This window comes from Salmo trutta, unplaced genomic scaffold (assembly GCF_901001165.1).
Source record: "Salmo trutta unplaced genomic scaffold, fSalTru1.1, whole genome shotgun sequence".
In the NCBI taxonomy this organism is placed as follows: domain Eukaryota; kingdom Metazoa; phylum Chordata; class Actinopteri; order Salmoniformes; family Salmonidae; genus Salmo; species Salmo trutta.
Window position 1 is genome coordinate 299569 of NW_021822709.1, and position 15186 is coordinate 314754.

Consider the following 15186-nt stretch of genomic DNA (forward strand, 5'->3'; position numbering starts at 1 on the left):
TCTCTCTCTCTGTCTCTCTCTCTGTCTCTCTCTGTCTATGTCTCTGTCTCTCTCTCTCTCTCTCTCCAGACCAGCGGTTGGAGCTGTGTAAGCTGAATCCATCAGATAGTGATGCAGTACGGGGACAGATCGTAGGTAAGACTGACTGGACACAGGGTTTCCGTTCGGAAAATGTGGTACGAGACCGGGTAGATTTTAATGAACCCGTATTTATTTATATTTATTAGGGATCCTCCATTAGGGGTCCAAACACATTTATTTATCTTTAACCTTTATTTTAACTAGGCAAGTCAGTTAAGAACAAATTCTTATTTACAATGACAGCCTAGGAACAGTGGGTTAACTGCCTTGTTCAGGGGCAGAACGACAGATTTGTACCTCCTGCAGGGACGGGGGCTGGGATCATTTTTGTTAACGAAAATATAAATACATATAGGACAAAACACACATCACGACAAGAGACAACACAACACTACATAAAGAGAGACCTAAGAAAACAACACAGCAAGGCAGCAACACATGACAACAGCATGGTAGCAACACAACATGGCAGCAACACGACATGGCAGCAACACATGACAACAGCATGGTAGCAACACAACATGGCAGCAACACGACATGGCAGCAACACGACATGACAACAGCATGGTAGCAACACGACATGGCAGCAAACACAACATGACAACAACATGGTAGCAACACAACACGACATGACAACCACATGGCAGCAACACGACATGACAACAACATGGCAGCAAACACGACATGACAACAACATGGTAGCAACACGACATGACAACAACATGGTAGCAACACGATCATGGCAGCAACACGACATGACAACAACATGGTAGCAACACGACATGACAACAACATGGTAGCAACACGACATGGCAGCAACACGACATGACAACAACATGGTAGCAACACGACATGACAACAACATGGTAGCAACACGACATGGCAGCAACACGACATGACAACAACATGGTAGCAACACGACATGACAACAGCATGGTAGCAACACGACATGGCAGCAACACGACATGACAACAACATGGTACAACACGACATGACAACAACATGGTAGCAACACGACATGGCAGCAACACGACATGACAAAAACATGGTAGCAACACGACATGACAACAACATGGTAGCAACACGACATGGCAGCAACACGACATGACAACAACATGGCAGCAACACGACATGACAACAACATGGTAGCAACACGACATGGCAGCAACACGACATGACAACAACATGGTAGCAACACGACATGACAACAGCAATGGTAGCAACACGACATAGCAGCAACACGACATGACAACAACATGGTAGCACACGACATGGCAGCAAACACGACATGACAGCAACACGACATGACAACAACATGGTAGGAAACACGACATGGCAGCAACACGACATGACAACAACATGGCAGCAACACGACATGACAACAACATGGCAGCAACACGACATGACAACAGCATGGTAGAAACACGACATGGCAGCAACACGACATGACAACAGCATGGTAGCAACACGACATGGCAGCAACACGACATGACAACAGCATGGTAGCAACACGACATGGCAGCAACACGACATGACAACAGCATGGCAGCAACACGACATGGCAGCAACACGACATGACAACAACACGACATGGCAGCAACACGACATGACAACAACACGACATGACAACAACACGACATGACAACAACACGACATGACAACAGCATGGCAGCAACACGACATGGCAGCAACACGACATGACAACAGCATGGCAGCAACACGACATGGCAGCAACACGACATGACAACAGCATGGCAGCAACACGACATGACAACAACATGGTAGCAACACGACATGGCAGCAACACAACATGGCAGCAACACGACATGACAACAACATGGTAGCAACACGACATGACAACAACATGGTAGCAACACGACATGACAACAACATGGTAGCAACACGACATGGCAGCAACACGACATGACAAACAGCATGGTAGCAACACGACATGGTAGCAACACGACATGACAACAACATGGTAGCAACACAACATGGCAGCAACACGACATGACAACAGCATGGTAGAAACACGACATGGTAGCAACACGACATGGTAGCAACACGACATGGTAGCAACACGACATGACAACAGCATGGTAGCAACACGATATGACAACAACATGGTAGCAACACGACATGGCAGCAACACGACATGACAACAACATGGCAGCAACACGACATGGCCAGCAACACGACATGACAACGACATGGCAGCAACACGACATGACAACAACATGGTAGCAACACGACATGGCAGCAACACGACATGACAACAGCATGGCAGCAACACGACATGACAACAACATGGCAGCAACACGACATGACAACAACATGGTAGCAACACAACATGGTAGCAACACGACATGGCAGCAACACGACATGACAACAACATGGTAGCAACACGACATGGCAGCAACACAACATGACAACAACACGACATGGCAGCAACACGACATGGCAGCAACACGACATGACAACAACATGGTAGCAACACGACATGACAAAAACATGGTAGCAGCACGACATGACAAAAGCATGGTAGAGGCGTCACTACAGTCCTGGTTCGGTACCAGGCTGTATCACATCCAGCCGTGATTGGGAGTCCCATAAGGCGGCGCACAATTGTCCCAGCGTCGGTCAGGTAGGCCGTCATTGTAAATACGAATTTGTTCTTAACTGACTTGTCTAGTTAAATAAAGGTTACACACACACACACACACACACACACACACTGACCAAAAAGTTATTTTGTTGGCATCTACGTATGTCCCCATTACCAGAAAAAAACAATCAAAACCTATTTCTTTCAGTTACTTGCTGTGCTGTTTCATTGTTCATTTGTTCAGTCGTTTCATTCTCAACCAGGATTTCTATGGAACGCCGTTTGGGTCTTTGCTATGGAACGCCGTTTGGGTCTTTGCTATGGAACGCCGTTTGGGTCTCTGCTACGGAACGCCGTTTGGGTCTCTGCTATGGAACGCCGTTTGGGTCTCTGCTATGGAACGCCGTTTGGGTCTCTGCTACGGAACGCCGTTTGGGTCTTTGCTACGGAACGCCGTTTGGGTCTTTGCTACGGAACGCCGTTTAGGTCTTTGCTATGGAACGCCGTTTGGGTCTTTGCTATGGAACGCCGTTTGGGTCTTTGGTATAGAACGCCGTTTGGGTCTTTGCTATGGAACGCCGTTTGGGTCTTTGCTATGGAACGCCGTTTGGGTCTCTGCTATGGAACGCCGTTTGGGTCTTTGCTATGGAACGCCGTCTGGGTCTTTGGTATGGAACGCCGTTTGGGTCTCTGCTATGGAACGCCGTCTGGGTCTTTGGTATGGAACGCCGTTTGGGTCTTTGGGTGCCAAAAAAGATACATGTCAAATAAGCTTGTTGACCAATCAGAAACCAACTTCAATAGTGAATGGGAGGCGCTCTTCAAATACCATTTGGAAAATAAAAATAGTAGCTCTTTTTTAATCATGGCCATCAAAACTGTTTTTAACAAGCTATTTGCATTTATAATTGTTGCGCAATGACTGTACTTCTAGAATGCCCCGTTTCAGTCCAGTAACGGTGATATTCCACTCTAACTAGGCTCCGTAACGGTGATATTCCACTCTAACTAGGCTCCGTAACGGTGATATTCCACTCTAACTAGGCTCCGTAACACGGATATTCCACTCTAACTAGGCTCCGTAACGGTGATTTTCCACTCTCAATAGGCTCCATAACGGTGATATTCCACTCTCAATAGGCTCCGTAACAGTGATATTCCACTCTCAATAGGCTCCATAACGGTGATATTCCACTCTCAATAGGCTCCGTAACAGTGATATTCCACTCTCAATAGGCTCCATAACGGTGATATTCCACTCTCAATAGGCTCCGTAACAGTGATATTCCACTCTCAATAGGCACCATAACGGTGATATTCCACTCTAACTAGGCTCCGTAACGGTGATATTCCACTCTAACTAGGCTCCGTAACGGTGATATTCCACTCTAACTAGGCTCCGTAACAGTGATATTCCACTCTCTATAGGCTCCGTAACGGTGATATTCCACTCTCAATAGGCTCCGTAACGGTGATATTCCACTCTAGCTAGGCTCCGTAACGGTGATATTCCTCACAATAGGCTCCGTAACGGTGATATTCCACTCTCAATAGACTCCGTAACGGTGATATTCCACTCTAACTAGGCTCCGTAACGGTGATATTCCACTCTAACTAGGGCTCCGTAACGGTGATATTCCACTCTAACTAGGCTCCGTAACGGTGATATTCCACTCTAACTAGGCTCCGTAACGGTGATATTCCACTCTAACTAGGCTCCGTAACGGTGATATTCCACTCTAACTAGGCTCCTAACGGTGATATTCCACTCTAACTAGGCTCCGTAATGGTGATATTCCACTCTAACTAGGCTCCGTAAAGGTGATATTCCACTCTAACTAGGCTCCGTAAAGGTGATATTCCACTCTCTATAGGCTCCGTAAAGGTGATATTCCACTCTCTATAGGCTCCATATGCTGTGTGTCATTAATAAGGTCAATAAGATGTATGAAAACTATGCCAATAACTATAACAGCTATGCAAATTTCATTTAGGGGTTAAGATAAGAGTACGGGTTAGGGTAAATAGGATTTTGAACAGGACTGAATCCCCACAAGGTTAGGGTTAGTGGTACGGGTTAGGGGGTACGGGTTAGGGTAGGGGTTACGGGTTAGGGGTACGGGTTAGAATTAGGGGTACGGGTTAGGGTAGGGGTTAGGGTAGGGGTTAGGGGTACGGGTTAGGGTTAGTGGTACGGGTTAGGGGTACGGGTTAGGGTAGGGGTTAGGGGTACGGGTTAGAATTAGGGGTACGGGTTAGGGTATAGGTTAGGGTTAGGGTAGGGGTTAGGGTAGGGGTTAGGGTTAGGGTAGGGGTTAGGGTAGGGGTTAGGGGTACGGGTTAGGGTATAGGTTAGGGTAGGGGTTAGGGTAGGGGTTAGGGTTAGGGTAGGGTTTAGGGTTGGGGGTAGGGTAGGGGTTAGGGTAGGGGTTAGGGGTACGGGTTAGGGGTACGGTTGGTTAGGGTAGGGTTAGGGAACGGGTTAGGGTTAGGGGTACGGGTTAGGGTTAGCGTAGGGGTAGGGGTTAGGGTAGGGTAGGGGTTAGGGGTACGGGTTAGGGGTACGGGTTAGGGTTAGGGTAGGGGTTAGGGTAGGGATACGGGTTAGGGTTAGGGTAGGGTTAGGGTAGAGCTTAGGGTAGGGTAGGGGTACGGGTTAGGGTAGGGTTTAGGGTAGGGTGTAGGGTAAGGGTTAGGGGTACGGGTTAGGGTTAGGGTAGGGTTTATGGTAGGGGTTAGGGTAGGTTAGGAGTACGGGTTAGTGGTACGGGTTAGGGTATAGGTTAGGGTTAGGGTAGGGGTTAGGGTAGGGGTTAGGGTTAGGGTAGGGTTGGGGTAGGGGTAGGGTAGGGTTAGGGGTACGGGTTAGAATTAGGGGTACGGGTTAGGGGTACGGGTTAGGGTTAGGGTTAGGGTTACGGGTTAGGGGTTAGGGGTTAGGGGTAGGGGTTAGGGTTAGGGTAGGGGTTACGGGTTAGTGTAGGGGTTACGGGTTAGGGTACGGGTTAGGGTAGGGGTTCGGGTTAGGGTACGGGTTAAGGGAGGTGTTAGGGTAGGGGATAGGGTAGGGGTTAGGTACCCTTTAGTGAGAGGGTTAGGGTCGGGGTATGGTGTAGGGTAGGGGTTAGGGTACGGGTTAGGTAGGGTTTAGGGTAGGGGTTAGGGGTAGGGGTTAGGGCTAGGGTACGGGTTAGGGGTAGGGTTAGGGTAGGGTTTAGGGTAGGGTGGTTTTTGGTGGTTAGGGTACCCTTTAGTAGAGGGTTAGGGTAGGGTTTAGGGTAGGGTAGGGTTTAGGGTAGGGGTTTAGGGTTTAGGGTAGGGGTTTAGGGTAGAGGGTTAGGGTTTAGGGTAGGGATTTAGGGTAGGGGTTAGGGGTTTATTAAGGTTTAGGGTAGGGGTTTAGGGTAGGGGTTAGGGGTAGGGGATAGGGTTATGGTACCCTGTAGAGGTAGGGTCCAGTGGTCGTAGGGTAGGGTAGGGGGTAGGGGTAGGGGGGGTTAGGGTAGGGTTAGGGTAGGGGTTAGGGTTAGGGTAGGGCTTAGGGTAGGGGTTAGGGTAGGGGTTAGGGTTAGGTACTTTAGTAGAGGTTAGGTAGGGTTAGGGTAGGGGTTAGGGTAGGGGTTAGGGTTAGGGTACCCTTTAGTAGAGGGTTAGGGTAGGGGTAGGGCTAGGGGTAGGGTTAGTGTAGGGGTTAGGGTTAGGGTCCCCTTAGTAGAGGGTTAGGTAGGAGTTAGGGTTAGGGGTAATGGGTTGGGTAGGTGTAGTTAGGGTATCCCTTTAGTAGAGGGTTTAGGGTAGGGGTTAGGGTTAGGTGTACCCGGTTATAGGGTAGCGGGTTAGGGTAGGGGTTTAGGGTTAGGGGTACCCTTTAGGTAGAGGGTTTAGGGTAGGGGTTAGGGTAGGGTAGGGTACCCTTAGGTAGAGGGTTAGGGTAGGGGTTAGGGTAGGGATACCCTTTTATAGAGGGTTAGGGGTAGGGGTTAGGTTAGGGTAGGGTTAGGCGTAGGGTAGGTGAGGGTAGGAAGTAGTAGGGTTAGGGTAGGGGGTAGGGTTAGGGTACCCTTTAGTAGAGGGTTGGGGTTAGGGTTAGGGTAGGGTTTAGGGTAGGGGTGTAGGTAGGGTTTAGAGTTAGAGTTAGGGTAGGGGTTAGGGGTAGGGTGACAAGGTTAGCTGTACTAGACTGTGTGTGTAACGTGTGTTAACTGTGTTTTCCAGTGAGCCTCCAGACCAGAGATGGTTTGGGCAGCGGAGGACCTGTGGTCGACTGTAGAGCACTGTTAGAGAACGAGGGGTGAGGATTAACGGGGGGGTGTGTAACAGGGGTGTGTGTGTGTGTGTGTGTGTAACAGGGGTGTGTGTGTAACAGGGGTGTGTGTGTGTGTAACAGGGGTGTGTGTGTGTGTGTGTAACAGGGGTGTGTGTGTGTGTAACAGAGGTGTGTGTGTGTGTAACAGGGGTGAGTGTGTGTGTGTGTGTGTGTGTGTGAGTGTGTGTGTGTGTGTGTGTAACAGGTGTGTGTGTGTGTGTGTGTAACAGGTGGGGGTATGTATGTATGTAACGTGTGTGTGTGTGTGTGGACTGTAACGTGTGTGTGGTGTGGTAGGGTGTGTGTGGTGTGTGTGTGTGTGTGGTGTGTAGGCCTGTGTTTGAGAGCTGTTTCAGTGAGGAGCCGCTGCCGTACTCAGACCCGACTGGCGCCGCTGGGGGCGGGACCTGTCCACCGGATTCACCCAACCAGGAGACCGGCTCCAGGCTCAGCGAATCAGAGGCCAGGATTCCCAAACCCCTCAGAACCGACCGCATGGCAACCAATCACCAGATCTGCCTGAAGGATACGGTGAGAGAGAGAGAGAGAGAGAGATTAGGGTTACAGGGCCAGGGTTGTGTTATTGAGCAGGTGTTGATATTGAGCAGGGCCAGGTGTGTGATATTGAGCAAGGCCAGGTGTGTGATATTGAGCAGGGCCAGGTGTGTGTTATTGAGCAGGGCCAGGTGTGTGATATTGAGCAGAGTGTGTGATATTAAGCAGGGCCAGGGTGTGTGTTATTGAGCAGGGCCAGGTGTGTGATATTGAGCAGGGCCAGGTGTATGATATTGGAGCAGGGCCAGGTGTATGATATTGAGCAGGTGTGGCTGCTCCGGTCAAGACAGACAGCAGTGTGTGACCTTTCTCTCTGTGTGTTGTGTGTTGTGTGGTGTGTGTGTGTGTGTGGTGTGTGTGTGTGGTGTGTGTGCTGTGTGTGTGTGACCTGTCTCTGTGTGTGTTACAGAGCAGCGCACTACGGTCCAGGGACAGGTTTATTTTCTTCTCCACACACAGACGGGAGTCAGTACCTGGCACACCCACGAATACCCAGGTACCACCCTCACTAGCCTACCCTCACTTACTACCCTCTATACCCTCACTATACTACCCTCTACCCTCACTATACTACCCTCACTAGACTACCCTCTACCCTCACTATACTACCCTCCTATACTACCCTCTACCCTCACTATACTACCCTCACATACTACTCTCACTATACTCACTCTAACCCTCACTATAACTACCCTCTAACCCTCACTATACTACCCTCTACCCTCACTATAACTACCCTCACTATACGACCCTCTACCCTCATCTATACTACCCTCTACCCTCACTATACTACCCGCACTATACTACCCTCACTATACTACCCTCTAACCCTCACTATACTACCCTCTACCTCACTATACTACCCTCTACCCTCACTATATAACCCTCACTATACTACCCTCTACCCTCACTACCTCACTATACTACCCTCTACCCTCACTATACTACCCTCACTATACTACTCTCACTATACTACCCTCACTATACTACCCTCACTATACTACCCTCTACCCTCACTATACTACCCTCACTATACTACCCTCACTATACTCACTCCACCCTCACTATACTACCCTCACTATACCTTCCTCTACCCTCACTATACTACCCTCACTATACTACCCTCACTATACTACCCTCACTATACTACCCTCACTATACTACCCTCTACCCTCACTATACTACCCTCTACCCTCACTATACTACCCTCACTATACTACCCTCACTATACTACCCTCACTATACTACCCTCACTATACTACCCTCTACCCTCACTATACTACCCTCACTATACTACCCTCACTATACTACCCTCTACCATTACTATACTACCCTCTACCCTCACTATACTACCCTCTACCCTCACTATACAACCCTCACTATACTACCCTCTACCGTTACTATACTACCCTCTACGCTCACTATACTACCCTCACTATACTACCCTCTAACCCTCACTATACTAACCCTCACTATACTACTCTCACTATACTCACTCTACCCTCACTATACTACCCTCACTATACTACCCTCTACCCTTACTATACTACCCTCTACCCTCACTATACTGCCCTCTACCGTTACTATACTACCCTCTACCCTCACTATACTATTCTCTACCCTCACTATACTACCCTCTACCGTTACTATACTACCCTCTACCGTTACTATACTACCCTCTACCCTCACTATACTACCCTCTACCCTCACTATACTACCCTCTACCCTCACTATACTACCCTCTACCGTTACTATACTACCCTCTACCCTCACTATACTACCCTCTACCCTCACTATACTACCCTCTATCCTCACTATACTACCCTCTACCCTCACTATACTACCCCTCTACCCTCACTATACTACCCTCTACCGTTACTATACTACCCTCTACCCTCACTATACTATTCTCTACCCTCACTATACTACCCTTACTATACTACCCTCTACACTCACTCTCCTACCCTCTACCCTCACTATACTACCCTTACTATACTACCCCTCTACCGTTACTATCCTACCCTCTATCCTACCACCCCCTACCTCTCCATCTATCCTACCTCCCCCTACCTCTCCATCTTTCCTACCACCCCCCCTACCTCTCCATCTATCCTACCTCCCCCCTACCTCTTCCATGCTATCCTAGCTACCCGTTCCCCCCTAACCTCTCCATCATCCTACCTCCCCCACTCCCCCCCATCTACCTCCCCCCCCCTCTCCATCTATCCTACCTCCCCCCTACCTCTCCATCTATCCTACCTCCCCCCTACCTCTCCATCTATCCTACCCCCCCCCCCTACCTCTCCATCTATCCTACCTCCCCCCTACCTCTCCATCTATCCTACCTCCCCACCCACTACCTCCCCATCTATCCTACCTCTCCATCTATCCTACCTCCCCCCTACCTCTCCATCTTTCCTACCTCCCCCTACCTCTCCATCTATCCTACCACCATCCCCTACCTCTCCATCTATCCTACCTACCCCCCTACCTCTCCATTTATCCTACCTCCCCCCTACCTCTCCATCTATCCTACCTCCCCACTACCTCTCCATCTATCCTACCTCTCCATCTATCCTACCTACCTCCCCCCTACCTCTCCATCTATCCTACATCCCCACTACGTCTCCATCTATCCTACCTCTCCATCTAACCCTCCTCTCCATCTATCCTATCCTCCCATCATCTAACCCTCCTCTCCATCTATCCTACCTCCCCCACTACCTCTTCATCTATCCTACCTCCCCCCTACCTCTCCATCTATCCTACCTCCCCCACCTCTCCCTCTATCCTACCTCCCCCCCTACCGCTCCATCTATCCTACCTCCCCCCCTACCTCTCCATCTATCCTACCACCCCCCACCTCTCCATCTATCCTACCTCCCCCCTACCTCTCCATCTATCCTACCTCCCCCACTACCTCCCCATCTATACTACCTCCCCCACTACCTCCCCATCTATCCTACCTCTCCCTACCTCTCCATCTATCCTACCTCCCCCACTACCTCTCCATCTATCCTACCTCCCCCACTACCTCCCCATCTATACTACCTCTCCCCTACCTCTCCATCTATCCTACATCCCCCACTACCTCTCCATCTATCCTACCACCCCCCACCTCTCCATCTATCCTACCTCCCCCCTACCTCTCCATCGATCCCTACCTCCCCCCCTACCTCCCCCCCAACCTCTCCATCTATCCTACCTCCCCCACTACCTCCCCATCTATACTACCTCCCCCACTACCTCCCCATCTATCCTACCTCCCCACTACCTCTCCATCTATCCTACCTCCTCCCTACCTCTCCATCTATCCTACCTCCCCCACTACCTCTCCATCTATCTTCCCCCCATTCTACCTCTCCCATCTATCCTACCTCCCCCCTACCTCTCCATCTATCCTACCTCCCCCTACCTCTCCATCTATCCTACCTCCCCCCTACCTCTCCATCTATCCTACCTCTCATCTATCCTACCACCCCCCCTACCTCTCCATCTATCCTACCTCCCCCCTACCTCTCCATCTATCCTACCTCCCCCCTACCTCTCATCTATCCTACCTCCCCCACTACCTCCCCATCTATCCTACCTCCCCTCTACCTCTCCATCTATCCTACCTCCCCCCCTACCTCTCCATCTGTCCTACCTCCCCCACTACCTCCCCATCTATCCTACCTCCCCCCCCTACCTCCTCCCTACCTCTCCATCTATCCTACCTCCCCCACTACCTCTCCATCTATCCTACCTCCCCCTACCTCTCCATCTATCCTACCTCTCCCCTACCTCTCCATCTATCCTACCTCCCCCCTACCTCTCCATCTATCCTACCTCTCCATCTATCCTACCTCCCCCCTACCTCTCCATCTATCCTACCTCCCCACTACCTCTCCATCTATCCTACCTCCCCCACTACCTCCCCATCTATCCTACCTCCCCCTACCTCTCCATCTATCCTACCTCCCCCCCACCTCTCCATCTATCCTACCACCCCCCTACCTCTCCATCTATCCTACCTCCCCCACTACCTCTCCATCTATCCTACCTCTCCATCTATCCTACCTCTCCATCTATCCTACCTCCCCCCTACCTCTCCATCTATCCTACCTCCTCCCTACCTCTCCATCTATCCTACCTCCCCACTACCCTCTCCATCTATCCTACCACCCCCCTACCTCCCCATCTATCCTACCCCCCCTACCTCTCCATCTATCCTACCTCCCCCCTACCTCTCCATCTATCCTACCTCCCCCCTACCTCTCCATCTATCCTACCTCCCCCTACCTCTCATCTATCCTACCTCCCCCACTACCTCCCCATCTATCCTACCTCCCCTCTACCTCTCCATCTATCCTACCTCCCCCTACCTCTCCATCTATCCTACCTCCCCCACTACCTCCCCATCTATCCTACCTCCCCCCTACCTCCCCCCTACCTCTCCATCTGTCCTACCTCCCCCACTACCTCCCCATCTATCCTACCTCCCCCCTACCTTCCCCCTACCTCTCCATCTATCCTACCTCCCCCCCGACTTCCCCCCTACCTCTCCATCTATCCTACCTCCCCCCTACCTCTCCATCTATCCTACCTCCCCCACTACCTCTCCATCTATCCTACCTCCTCCCTACCTCTCCATCTATCCCCCCTCCCCCCTACCTCTCCATCTATCCTTACCTCCCCCCACCTCTCTATCTATCTACCACCCCCCCTACCTCTCCATCTATCCTACCTCCCCTACCTCTCCATCTATCCTACCTCCCCCCTACCTCCCCCTACCTCTCCATATCACCTACCTCCCCCACCTCTCTATCTATTCCTACCACCCCCCCTACCTCTCCATCTATCTACCTCCCCCTACCTCTCCAATCTATCCTACCTCCCCCCCTACCCTCCCCCTACCTCCCCCTACCTCTCCATCTATCCTACCTCCCCCCTACCTCTCCATCTCTCCTACCTCCCCACTACCTCCCCCCTACCTCTCCATCTATCCTACCTCCCCCACTACTCGTCCCTTTACCACCCTACCGAATTGGAAACGCATCAGTTGGAAGGCTTAGGCGCTCAGTAAGGTGTGTTGTGATGGGCTTAGAGCTCAGTAAGGTGTGTTGTGATTGGTTAGAGCTCAGTAAGGTGTGTTGTGATGTGGTGTAGAGCTCAGTAAGGTGTGTTTTGATTGGTTTAGAGCTCAGTTAGGTGTGTTGTGATTGGTTTAGAGCTCAGTAAGGTGTGTTGTGATTGGTTTAGAGCTCAGTTAGGTGTGTTGTGATTGGTTTAGAGCTCAGTTAGGTGTGTTTTGATTGGAGTAGAGCTCAGTACGGTGTGTTTTGATGTGGTGTAGAGCTCAGAAAGGTGTGTTGTGATTGGTCCAGGCACCTGATAGTGAGGTGTGTTGTGATTGGTCCAGGGACCTGATAGTGAGGTGTATTGTGATTGGTCCCAGGCACCTGATAGTGAGGTGTATTGTGATTGGTCCAGGCACCTGATAGTGAGGTGTATTGTGATTGGTCCAGGGACCTGATAGTGAGGTGTGTTGTGATTGGTCCAGGCACCTGATAGTGAGGTGTGTTGTGATTGGTCCAGGGACCTGATAGTGAGGTGTGTTGTGATTGGTCCAGGGACCTGACCAGTGTGAGCTGGAGGAGTTGGGTCCGCTGCGGCCGGCTGGAGGTGAGGAGCACGGTGTCTGGAAGGATCTACTTTGTGGATCACAACAACCGAACAACGCAGTTCACGGACCCTCGCTGCACACCATCATCAGGTACGCACTTATTTCACTTATTTCACTTATTTCACTTTATTTCAGTTACTTCCTTATTTCAGTTCTTTCAGTTATTTCAGTTATTTCATAAACGTAGTTATGCAACACCCAATGCCCCTTGTGTGAAAAGTAATTTCACCCTTACACCAATAACTGGTTTCCCTTTAGTTGCCATGTACTCCAACCAAACACTTTCCTGTAGTTGCCATGACTCCAACCAAACACTTCCTGTAGTTGTCTCTCACCTCAATGTGGAGGAATTTACTGTAGTTGCCATGACTCCAACCAAACACTTCCTGTAGCTGTAATGACTCCAACCAAACACTTCCTGTAGCTGTAATGACTCCAACCAAACACTTCCTGTAGCTGTCTCTCCACTTCGATGTGGAGGAATTTACTGTAGTTGCCATGACTCCAACCAAACACTTCCTGTAGCTGTAATGACTCCAACCAAAACACTTCCTGTAGCTGTAATGACTCCAACCAAACACTTCCTGTAGTTGTCTCTCACCTCGATGTGGAGGAATTTACTGTAGTTGCCATGACTCCAACCAAACACTTCCGTAGTTGTCATCTCACGTCGATGTGGAGGAATTTACTGTAGTTGCCATGACTTCAACCAAACACTTCCTGTAGTTGTCTCTCACCTCGATGTGGAGGAATTTACTGTAGTTGCCATGACTCCCAACCAAACACTTCCTGTAGTTGTCTCTCACGTCGATGTGGAGGAATTTACTGTAGTTGCCATGACTCCAACCAAACACTTCCTGTAGCTGTAATGACTCCAACCAAACACTTCCTGTAGCTGTCTCTCACGTCGATGTGAGGAGGAATTTTGGCTCAGATCCTCCCACAAACATTTCAATTGGGATTGGTTTGGACTTGGACTCGGCCGTTCCAAAACTTCAAATGTGTTGCTTTTTGGGATCCATGTGTCCAAAGGGTTATACTTTAACTTACATGTCCGTAGAACATTCCTTTAAATCACCTGTCCATAGAAGCATACCTTTAACTCACCTGTCCATAGACATTCCTTAACTCACCTGTCCATAGAACATACCTTTAACTCACCTGTCCATAGAACATTCTTTAACTCACCTGTCTATAGAACATTCCTTTAACTCACCTGTCTATAGAACATACCTTTATCACACCTGTCCATAGAACATTCTTTTAACTCACCGGTCTATAGAACATACCTTTAACTCACCTGTCCATAGAACATTCCTTTAACTCACCTGTCCGTAGAACATTCCTTTATCTCACCTGTCTATAGAACATACCTTTAACTCACCTGTCTATAGAACTACCTTTAACTCACCTGTCTATAGAACATTCCTTTATCTCACCTGTCTATAGAACATACCTTTAACTCACCTGTCCGTAGAACATACCTTTAACTCACCTGTCCATAGAACATACCTTTAACTCACCTGTCCATAGAACATTCCTTTATCTCACCTGTCTATAGAACATTCTTTTATCTCACCTGTCCATAGAACATTCTTTAACTCACCTGTCTATAGAACATTCTTTTAACTCACCTGTCCATAGAACATTCTTTTATCTCACCTGTCTATAGAACATTATTTTAACTCACCTGTCCATAGAACATTCCTTTATCTCACCTGTCCATAGAACATTCTTTTAACTCACCTGTCTATAGAACATTCTTTTAACTCACCTGTCCATAGAACATTCTTTTATCTCACCTGTCCATAGAACATTATTTTATCTCACCTGTCTATAGAACATACCTTTAACTCACCTGTCTATAGAACATACCTTTAACTCACCTGTCTATAGAACATACCTTTAACTCACCTGTCTATAGAACATACCTTTATCTCACCTGTCTATAGAACATACCTTTAACTCACCTGT

At 49.3% G+C, this 15186-nt stretch overlaps 1 pseudogene; it reads left to right on the top strand.

Moving 5' to 3' along the window:
* LOC115183952 (E3 ubiquitin-protein ligase SMURF1-like) overlaps nt 1–15186 on the top strand; it is a 47328-nt pseudogene that overhangs the window by 22908 nt on the left and 9234 nt on the right.